The sequence below is a fragment of the Anas acuta genome, chromosome 4 (assembly GCF_963932015.1).
Source record: "Anas acuta chromosome 4, bAnaAcu1.1, whole genome shotgun sequence".
Classification (NCBI taxonomy): domain Eukaryota; kingdom Metazoa; phylum Chordata; class Aves; order Anseriformes; family Anatidae; genus Anas; species Anas acuta.
The window spans coordinates 36807617-36819735 of record NC_088982.1 but is presented as its reverse complement, the minus strand read 5'-3'; the positions used below and the strand labels follow the sequence as shown (position 1 = coordinate 36819735).

The 12119-nt window shown below is 32.9% G+C and overlaps 1 non-coding gene across 1 annotated transcript; it reads right to left on the bottom strand.

Moving 5' to 3' along the window:
• Positions 1 to 7026: 7026 nt before the first annotated feature.
• On the bottom strand, positions 7027 to 7187 carry LOC137856585 (U1 spliceosomal RNA). The gene has a single exon (XR_011096605.1). It is a non-coding gene; the product is annotated as a U1 spliceosomal RNA (small nuclear RNA).
• Positions 7188 to 12119: the final 4932 nt, after the last annotated feature.

Sequence of the window (12119 nt, the reverse complement as noted above, 5' to 3'; positions counted from 1 at the left end):
TTTTGCTGTGCAAATGTAAAGCACAGCACCATCCATGATGTTGTAAAGAAAAGTAACTCCATACCAGTCAGACCCAGTAAAAAGGATTAATGATTTTAAAACTGCTTGCTTGCTGTGGGAATAAGAACATAGAGACTAAAAATTCTGAATCTTGCACAAAACCTTAATTCTCTCCACTGAGAGAATAATGCAAACATCTTTGATCTTCTGATACTTCATATTCTTTCAAAATAAAATCTACTGCTTTCACACTTCAGACCTCATGTGGATAAAACTTTTTTCTTACAGGAAGGAGAAAGAATGACCAGTATGGCTTTTTGTCCCTGTTTATAAAGAAGTCATGGGCATCCTTGCAGAAACCAACAACAGCTTCCACAGCAAATCCCCCAAACAGCTGAAACACTTCACCTTCCCACTGCTTGAAAAAAATAAAATAAATAAAATAAAATAAAATAAAATAAAATAAAATAAAATAAAATAAAATAAAATAAAATAAAATAAAATAAAATAATAAAATAAAATAAAATAAAATAAAATAAAATAAAATAAAATAAAATAAAATAAACAGGAGAGCAAGTGCAACAGTATGTTTTTTCACCTTAAATGTTCTGCAACAGATGTTTAGTAAGCTAAAGCTGATAATTCCTTCACAAAATACTTTGAACTTTGGGATGTAGATTGGTGTAAGTATTCAACAGGAATGTCCCTCTTTGTTCTCGGTTGGGAAATTTCCAGGAAAATCTGAGGAAGACTACATCTCTAGTCATAAAAGCTGTTTACCATCCTGTTACATTCATTGGCAAAATTCCTTATTCTGTTGCTCTACTTTTCTGTTGTGCTCAGACTCTACCTTGAAGAGCTGACATATGATGAAGAATCAAGAGGCTAGAAAATCACTCTGCAGTCTGAATTCTACAGCAGCTTTATAAGTGACTGTCACCCATCATAATCTTGATATCTATTAGTTTTTCTCTATTTTTTCTTCCCCTCTCTTTTCCTCTTGGGATTTGACTAAGGAAAGTGATAGACCTCTATCAATAGGAGCTAAAGTTTTTTGAAGAGGAACTTTCTGCAGCTTTTACCAACACTTTTCAGAGTTAGAAACAGGACTGATAAAAAAAGGCCATATAGCTAACTTCACTCACTTTGACATAACCCAAATGCACTAACTTAAAATGAAATTTTCATGTTTCCTCTGTCTCTGCTAGGAGAAAATGAATTCCTTCTGTTTTTAAACATGACTGCATTTAATTTCACCTGCATTAAGTGAAGTCTAAAAATATTTGAGACAACAAAGTGATGCCCCCATTATAGGTTTTACATTTCATTACTTTGAAAAAGTAGTATTTGTACATTTCTCTATACTAAGCTTATCTTCAAGTATGCATTTTTTTTTTCTGAACACCAACATCTGTCTGTTTTTTCACACCTTAAATCTCTATTTCTGCAATCAAATGATGAGTCCATAATTCACAACAGAACTGGTGAAGAAGATTGCTTCCAGGAAAACCTCTAAGAAAAGCATATGACTAGCATAGCATGGATCCCTTGAAATACAGCTTCCGAGAGTGTCCTTAGCCATTCTGAGCACAGGTCACACTCTGCAATCAAGTTCAAGATTGATCATGATTTGATTGCTTAGTGTTATGCTACCATCACATTGAGTACTGCTGTTGTAACGTGACAGAAACTCCAAGCAGCATTGATTTTTGATTGATTTGATTGAGTCTTTGTGACTTGGCATCAGTGTTTGCATCTGTTATTCACACTGATGCTTGTCGGTAGTGTATTTTGGCCAGCTCTGGTAGCCAATTGTCTTTGGAATGAAAAGAGCAACCTAATGGAAAAAGCTTCACTAGAGCTTCTGCTCAGCTACCAAGTCCATTTTGCATCTGAGATACATTTTCAAGACATATACAAAGCTGAAGAAAGCAGCTTTTCTTCCATCCTGTCTGGTAGTCTCAGTCCTCAGTCTGTGAGTCTCCTGCTTATGCTCACCCTCAGGGCAGTTCTCAGTCTCCCTGGCAGCTGCATTTTCCTGCCATGAGTAAGATCTTGTATCCCAATGGTCAATTGGGATTAATGGTCAACCAATTAGCTGCAGTTGAGAACTGGCTCTTCAGTCCCTCACTTACTGTCATGGATTGAAGCACTCTTCACAATGCACAGAATGGATGGAAATTAACTCCATTATAAGCAGACAAATCTGTAAATCCCCAGAAAATTTGTTGTCTTAGCTAAAACCTGATATATTGTTATTTTTCTTAATGAAAGTTGTACATTTTTATTATTTCACTTTGTACTTGAACAATAAAAAAACACAGATATTTTCCATCTGGATCAACTGATTGTCAATAAATGATCAGCTACTGTAATATTTTTCTCTGATATTTCAGCCTTTAAGATTATTTGGTTATTGTTTTAAAACTGCAGGTCTAAGTCATGTAATTCCTTACCATTTGCTTAGGGAAGACCCATCATTTGCAATCTTGTTAATATCTTTATCTTCTTTTCTCCCTGCACTCACCTGGGCTTATGTGGGGGTACTTTTGTTATTTATATATTAAATATTTTATCATGCTTTTAACACCAGGAAATACTAAATGTAAAACATCTGACCTTTAGAACTGAGACAACAAGAATATGCTACAGTATATTACGAAAACATTGTTACAAGAGATTCAGTAAAGTAGAAATGCCAGGGTGAATGAGGAAACTTTTTTTTTTTAAACAGATTATCTTTCAATTGTGTAAAGACTTTTAGCATTAATGCTTTTTTGTTATAGCAGTTTCATTCAGAACATCAGCTAACAGTTTCACTAAATGTGTCTGTACACCCACACTTTATTCTGCATGATTTTTTTTTCCTTTAGAAATCACGTTAGCTCCAGCTATGTTCCTATCCATCCACTCTTGCACTAATCCATAGTTAGCATACATTGTGCCAAAATTCTTCACAGAGAGAATTCTAAAAAGGGAGATGGAGATAGAGGACTTTTCTCCTCATTCATGTCTCCAAATGACAGCATAATACAACTACTCCAACTTTTTAGCATTATTTGGGAAGTGGGACACACTAAAGCAAGTACCTCTGAGAGAGCTGGGAAGTGTTTTCTCCTTGGTCTAACAAAGGAAATATTGTAATGTTTTCAGCCCATACAATAAGAAGTTTTGGGTATAAAGGCTGTTCCAATAGAAGAAAAATATTTAATTTTTATAACCAAGAACGTATGTTATTTTTTTACTCTCCTTGTGCAACTAAGGTCTCACAGAATGATTACATTTTAGACTAATTTTTTTTTAGACTAATGTAATGGAATGTGAATTATGAATATTTCCATTCTAATGGAAAACAAAACAAACAAACAAAAAAAAAAACACTTAGTGATTAGCTATTTTAGATACTTGGAAAACTTTAGGTATAGTTAACTGAAACCATTTCCCATGACAACATAGCAATATGACCAGCATCACTTATAAGAATTAAAGATATGTATTACAGGATTTCTAAGAGAAATCTTACTGTATGATGGTGTACACGAAGGGATTAAACCTTATTGCAAAATTCCAAGCAATAAACTCTATTAAATCACATAATACAGAGGTCTAGTTAATTTGGTATTTTAGGGCATATTAAAACAGTTTAGTGCTAGAATTTGTATTGTTTATCAGCTGTCATTTTTAGTATTTAAATATGGTGGGGGCTTTGGTATACTCTGAATTATATTATTATATCTTAGAATTAGGTAACAGCAACAAAATTTAACTTGTAAATTTTAGGGTTTTATTGGAAAAGGACATAGATGTCTATTCATTTGGACACAAGAAATATCCATTAAAAAAATAAAAAGGTCTTCATGACTTCTTAAGATGAAAAAGCATTCGTGTAGATTTTTGCTATGTGTGAATCCAATATGGACATTAAAAATATTAAGACAAAGAGGGATAATGATTTTTTTGTTTATTTGTTTGTTTTGTTTTGCTAGAAGAAAAAATTGTATGTCCTACATAACGTGCTCTAAAGTTCAGTTTCTTCCCATGGTCCATGACCTAATTTGCTTTAAAGCCTGTAAGGATGGAGCTAATCAACTGTATGTGTTTTTGTTTGTTTGTTTGTTTGTTTGTTTTATGCAGAAAACAGAGCAGTAAATAAGTAAAATTTAAAGTAAAGTAAGATAAGTATAGCCATTTGTTCCATTAGGATCTGATGGTTTCTCAGACTTTTCCAGGATACTAGAAAAGCAGCCACAGAATTTAATAAATAAATAAATAATCCAACTGAGGGAAAACTTGAGAACTGAAACAATCTTCCAAATTTCTTCAACAATTTTCTTTGAGCTTCAATTACTTTTTGTTTGTTTGTTTGTTTTAAATTAAAAATCTACAACTCAAAAGCAAACTTGAGAAGGAATGAAAAGTTCAGTTTTTATAAAATACCTTTCGAAAAGGTATTATTAATTGACTTGATTTTGCCTCAGAAAATGTTTTCCAAATTTTATAACAACAGAATCAAATTTGATAATTATTTTTGCAAACAAACAACACAAAGAAGTCAATCTCATTTTTGGCCAAAGAAGTTTTTACCTTACCTACATTTGTTTTAACTTTGATGTCAACAGGTTCCAGAGCCATGTGAATGTAACTAATGCATAAATTTTATCAAATATAACAAACCATTGTCTGAGTTGTTTCATACAATTCGTGACACACTTTAATTTTCATGAACACCAACACTGATTGAAATCCTGACTGTACTTGCCTTCAGAGAGACAGAAAGATCCTAACTCATTCAATGCAGGAAAACAAATGCTGGCTTTTTTTGTTTTGCTTTGTATTTCCTAATAAGTAAAGGTTTCATATTAGCAGTGAATTTCTAATCAATGTAATATGATATAATCTCATTTCTTACTTAGAAGAAGAAAAATACACAATCGCTAGCAACTTCTTCTGAGGGCAAGTATAATTCATAATGAAAATTAATTTCATATTTCTATTTTCTATTCCTTACAAATAATAAATACTTGTAACACAAGGACAGATTTGTTTAATATATTCTGTTATCAGATTAGATAAACAAGCAAAATGGATGGAACAAAATCCACTGGGATAAAGGACACAATGCATAATCTTACACTCCTATTAGAATAACAAAAAAGTGTAAATGGTATTCATGCTGAGAAAACTGGGAATACTCCTTAAACAGAATCTAGACGGAAGATGCTTGAGAATATTTTGAAACATATTCTTCACATTCCAGTACTAAACCAAGAAATTACTTAAGAAATAATAGAAATAATGTTTGCTCCAAATCAAAAGTCACTGGAGATTACTATTAGGAGGAAAGAAAGGTGTATCTCTAGAAATTGTCTAGCTTAAAAATATATTATATCCTAGTTCTGTTTTCTGAGCATGAAATTGGGGCTATGAAATTCCTTCAATACTAACATTTGCCATAAGAAACATGCAAAAGAAAAAGAGTAACATATTTTAAAATAACATGATGGATAGAATGGAACACATATATATGTATTTATGCAAATATTACTGGACTTCCTTATAATATAATTAATGAAAAATTTAAAGGGTTGGGACCTTTTTTGGAAGGCTATATTTATAGCAAACATTCATAACATAGTTGTGTCTTAACACTCATCACATTTATTTAAGACCACAATTTTGCACCCTATAATAAAATTAAATTTCCAAGTGAAGTATTATCTTAGTATTGCAAGTTGATGGGATTAATTTTTTTAATCAGTTTCCATTAGTATGTGGAAGATGTACATATTTTCAAGGTACAACAGAAGTTAATCCACCTAAAACTGGAGACAATCCAAGGTAAAACTGAAATTAATACAGAAGCTGAGTTCTACTCTGGTCATGAAAAATAGTTATGAATTTTCAAAGACTTTGTGAGGGAAGCAGTCAGCTCACTTACTTCTTGCTATCTAAAAAAAATAAACTGTTTCTTTTAATTATTAGGCTCCCTTCTTAGTCAAAGGAGAGAGACATGAGCACCTTACAGCAACAATTTCACTCAGTCTAAAATAAATGTCTGAGAAGTTAGATTACTATCTAGGGACAGATCTGTCTCTTGAGGTATTATCTAGATATGTAATCAGTTACTTAGTCTAGGTTCATAACTTCAATGGCAGATACAGTTATGGAAGGCTATAAGAACCTTGTCTACTCTATACATCTAGAATATAAAAATCTCACATTTTAGTTACATTACTATTTCTGTTCTGAACTGAGAAAGTTCAGACAGAGAGGGAAGACATTTATTTATGTCTTTAGGCTGTATTTATGAAACAAATGCATCTCCTATCAACCTTTGTTAAGTATTCCAAGAATTTATTAATCAACCTACCCTCCCATCTCAGGTGTTTGTTTTGGCCTGAATTGCAAACTGATGACAAGAAATGTCAGTTGTATCCTAGGCCTCTGATGTGATGATTTCCCTGTCTTTACTGGAAAAACCCTTCTCGTTATACAATCAAGAACAGTATGTGTGTATTTGTTTTTTCTTAACAGCATGACATTATACTCTTCTACTTTTTTTTTTTTTTTTTTTTTTGTGAAGATGTAGATCTTTCTTCTTAGTGACTAGCAAACAAAAGGTCTGGAAATTCAGCAAATCTTAGATGGAATAGTGGCATGCACAACTATGGATTTTAAGCTTTGTTTCCTAAATAAATGAGAAATACATAATCATAACTTTTTTTTTTGTTTCCTTTTTCTTTTGAGGGGAGATGGGGGGGAAATAGCTGTTTCTCATTCCTTCTCTAACTCTGAAAAAGAACTTTTAAAAGCAGACTCCAATTTCATTCAAACAAACATCAGCAGGTCACAGACTCACAGAATCAGGTTGGAGGAGACCTCCAAGATCACCTAGTCAAACCTCTGACCTAGCACTAACTAATTCCTCCACTAAACCATATCACTAAGCTCTAAATCTACATGTCTTTTAAAGATCTTCAGCGATAGTAACTGAACCACTTCCCTGGGCGAATAAACCAGGGAAACCAGGGGAGAGCATGAAAGCAGACCCCACAACCACAAATTATGCAGTCGAGTTTCCCACATTTGGGGAAATCGCAGGGGTCAGCACACCTGGAGTGTGGGGGATGAGCCTCGCCCTGGAAAAACAACTGCCTGATCATGGTGTCTCTCAGATATTCAGTTCTTACATAATTTTGTGAAACCAAGTGGAAAAACAGAGATTATGTACAAATTTCTGTACAAATTTATTCCAAGGAAGGTTTTAACATGAATTTAACTTTGTACATATATCCAAATACATAAATAAATAAATAAATAAGGCAGCTAATATTAGAATTCTTCAGAGATCATACACTAATTTAATCCCTCATCGAATATATACATCTCTCTGGTTTTATGTGTGAAATCTTATCTCCAGTCAGTAGGGAGAGTTTCTTCCTAAAGACTGAAGATGATTTACTTATTAGCAACAATGATGAATTTGAATGCCTCAACAGAACTACTGAGATTAGATGCTTATTCTCCAATTTTTCTTTCATTTAATATTCAAAGCTGAAATGCTATTTGCAGTAGTTTCCAGTTTATATATGTTTGCAATGATCAGGTTGTAGTCACAAAGTTGAAAAGTAAACTTGATGCCTTAAAAAGTGCTGATGATATAGCTCCAAACTACCAATTACATTTATTTTATAAATGTAATTACATTATAATTACATTTACAAACACAGCATTCTGTCTTCCATTCACGTTAAAACTCACATTTCCAGATATACACAGACAATTCAAATACTTCTATCATAAGCATAACTTTTCTATGCTTGAAATAAAAGCATACTGAATAAGATAACACTACCATGTTGTTTTGGGTAAATGAGATACAAAAAAATAAAGGAACCAAAACAAGAATACCATTAGAGACAAGTGGATATAGAATTTGGGATCTGTTGCTCATATTTTTTTCAAAGATAGATTTATAGAAAATGGAATAAACTGAATAGAAAATGTTTGGATTTCTTTTACCCCTTAAAATGTCATTTCATTCGTATCTGAATTATAATTGCATAGAATTGAAGACTCAAGCAAATGGTTAATGATTTAATTTAAAAACTCTTCACTATGAAATTAACAAATATAATTTAATTGCAATTTCTTGCATGATTAATAGGCTAGATTTTTGTTCTTAATTTCATCATGCAGTCTGTTAAATATGGCCTTTTTGTTAAATTATTTTAATTTCCTGAGAGATCAAGCTGCTATTGCATGCAGATTGTGTTATCTAACACCTCATATTATTATTTCTAATTTTCATATCTATTTGATTAATGGTTTACTTTGATCAGTCTTGTGCACTAGGAAGACACAAGCTGATAGTCTTTATACCCTCAGCTAGAACTACTTGGACCAAGGGAGCACGATGATACGATTCAGAATACAGAAGTATGTTGATGTAAAGTAAGTGTATTATAAAATCTTTACTACTACTAAAAGCCATTCTGGTTTTAATTTTAATAGCAAAATAAAAGCCACAAACAGATAATGAGCCATTGGCACATGTATTTTCCAGGTATTTTGCAAAGAAATAATGTAGGGGATTTAATGATTAGTGTTTTTTTTCTCCATGGATATTTATATTTAAAGGCGTTCTGGTTATGGAGCCATAGCATTGCCCCACAGTCTTTTGTTATTCATTCTTATACATGCAAGAACTACTAGATGGTAAAGCCATCGCTCTACATAAGCCATGCTGCAATGCAAGGAATTTATTGCAGCCCACCAAAATGTAAAAATCAGCTATGAAAATAAGCAAATCCCTAAGATCTTGCAGGTTTCTCAGAAGCTGCTATGGGTGGATACATTGATGGTAGTGCTCTTATTGGTGTCACATTTATAAGTATGAACCCAAGCAAAGACAGGGTAGGCATCAAGCTGGACACTCCAGTTCTGCCAGCTGGAAATGCACAAAGCTCCTGTTTGCGACCATTTCTAATAAAAAACAGTACAGAACTAGTAGCGTTCAGACATTTTTATTTTTTTTTTTAAAGAGATTCTCTAGCAAGAGAAAGAACTTCAAAAATGTTATAGCATCATGTAATGTCTGTTGCCATACAAACATCTACTTGCATACCTTAGCTACTATGAATAGCTCTAAGTCTATAATACAACATCATGCACAAGTATACGAACCTCATAATTTACTGTAGTAGAGTCTATACAATGTTTCCCCACACAGTCACATTGACCATGCTCCACTTTCTCAAAGAACTTTACACATTTAGGAATGGGAGTTGCAGTGTGATACCTGATCAGGAAAGTTTTGTTTTGTTTTGTTTTGTTTTGTTTTTATAGATCGATATGAGAGTTATAACTTTCACTCCAGGAAAAGCTTCTGCTGTATAATCTTATCAGTGTTACTGCCATTGGCACCTCCTAAAAGAGATGGAAATTGGTATAGAGGAACAAAATACATGCACCTAGAAAAGAGACAGGAAAGTAATACTGTCAATGGAGCAGCACTGCTTGCTTTTTCCTTCTGTTTTTACTTGTCATCTGGTGCCCCTCAAATGTCTGTGAAAGGAAAAGTGCTTAAAAATCTTTACACATGTTCATTTTTATTCATATAAATATATTTAATATAAGTGAATATTTGAATTTTCTAGGTTGAATTATATACATTTTTATTCAAATTTTAAATGCAGTTATAAGCATTTGACTTTTCCCATCATACTGTAATATATTAAAATTACTTAACAGAAACTTTTTCAGCTCTTTGAAAAATTTGGAAATCCATTTGCTTACTGAAAAGATTTCAAGTATTCATCTTTTTCTACAATATCCTTCAATATCTCATCATGAAACGATTATTTAAGTGATGTAAGACTGAAAAAGCATTTTCTAACAAAATGTCAAATAATATGAACAGAGACTGGTAACAAACACTGCTAATCCAGGTTTATACTCTCCAATATAGTGGATATGGTCTAAGCAATTCTCTTCTAGTTTCCCTTTTAATTTACTTAAGCCCCTTTCGCATAATCTTACACAATCTCTAACTTTTATTATTGCCAGACACATGCAAGCAGCTGCTCCAGATCCTCTAGGTTTAGACAATTTATAAATTTCTTATAAATGCCATAATAATAAGCTCAATATTAAACTGTAGGAGCTTGAACCTCATTCCATTAGCAATTTTCTAAATGCATATTATGTACATATTCCTGAGAAAAAGCTGAAAATTACTCTTTGTAGGCAGAGACACAAGCGACACGTGTGCTGAACTGCTAAGTTCTAGAGTGGTCTAGTGACTGAATTTCTACTCTCCCTGCAAAATCTGATTTTGAATTATATTTGATACTGTATGTTTACACTGTGCATTTACTGAATTAAAAAAGCCTCCCTCACAAAACAAAATGTCCTTAAGCAGAAACAGGTAGTGTGGAATTCTGATAGTGCCTCGATATTACTTTAGCATTTGATGCTGATATACTCAAGATACACAAGTATGGGACCAATACACATTTTGCGGACTAAATAAAGCTTCCACTTTTTATACAAAAAGCAAAAGGAAGGTAAAGACAGTCGGTATTCTGCCAGACATTTGACAACTGTACTTTGGGCTCTCATCATAGGTAAAAATAAATGTGCCAGAGAGCTGCAGAACTGCGCTCTGACATTTGTGGTCCCTTCAGCTAGGCTGAAACTAGACAGCCAGGTTTCCTAAAGTATTCACAGAAAACAATTCATTCTAATAATTCAATTTAATCAACTAAAAACTACGGTTTTGTAGTTTCTGTAAAAAGCAGGTCATTTTTTTGAGATTTGAACAAAACAACAGCTTGTCAAGTCAGTTCAAATGAATTAGCAAAACTAAGTTTACAACCAAAGCAATTTACAGAAATCCCCATATTCCAGATGCACCATTTCTTCCCGGTAGCCATTTTCTGAGAACCCAGTCCAGGACTCATGTCAGCATAGCTCATGATGGAAAGAGAAAGATATGCAACAGAAGAAAAAAAAATCCACACATTTTGCAGTGAAAACCAAAGATGCGTGCTTCATTGCACAAATAACACATATATATAGATAGATACTCACATTTCTACTTTGATGTTTTGTTTGATGCAATTACAAATTATGGTGTTATTTTGCAAAGAGAATTAGAAGGTTATGAACGCATAGGATGATATGTCCTTTAGAATAGGATTTGTAAAATCATTGTTCACAATATGCAAAAGGCTTTTTTTTTTTTCTATTGAAAGACATGGAAAAAAGTTAAATAAAGGTATCCAGGGGATTAGAAACATTTACTGTGTCAGACTATTCAATAGAAAAGGGCTCTACTGCATTATTACTTTTTTCGCCATTGGGGAGACCATGTATGTATCGTATTTTTTCTCGTTAGTATTTTTCATACAAAAGGCAGTAATATAGCTTTTGAAATTTGGTAGGTATTAAAGTAAGGAATCTAATTCTAAATGTAACTCCAAGATTTCTTGAAGCTCTGATATGCACTGCATTGGGGGAATTACACATTTATTAGTTTCTGTTCTTTTTTTTTTTTTTTTTTTTTTTTTTTTTCACACTGAAATTTTCTGCTTAGTTCTTTTCTGTGACTTGATCAAGCAGGGCTCTTTTATTTTATTTTTATTTAAATAAAGAAGATATTTTGGTCCACAACTCTTCATGGCAATCAACAAACTAGAGTGTGTGCCAGGAAAAGCTTATATAGTCTGATAATAAAATCTTGACAATGCAAAATCCTGTGTGCTTTTGATGTTGGATGTGTGTGTTGGGGGATAAGTGGTGTCCCAATAAAACAACTGTATAGCAATTGGAGTCTCCCAAATGAAGCTCTGTAAAACACCTAAAAAGTTTGCCATCTTGTGTCTGATTACAGGTTCCAACATGCAGTTTTACATTACAAAAAGTGTGACATTGTCTTAACATGTACTGAAATGGTTTGAGTCACATCAGAGCTACAAAGGTGTACACAAGGCAATGCAGTAGACAACAGTAGTATATCTCCTGCCCAACACTTTCTCCATATGCCCTCGCCCGAAATAAAGTCTTATGCACATCAGCAACTATAAGTAGTGGTTATATTTCTACAAAAAATGGTG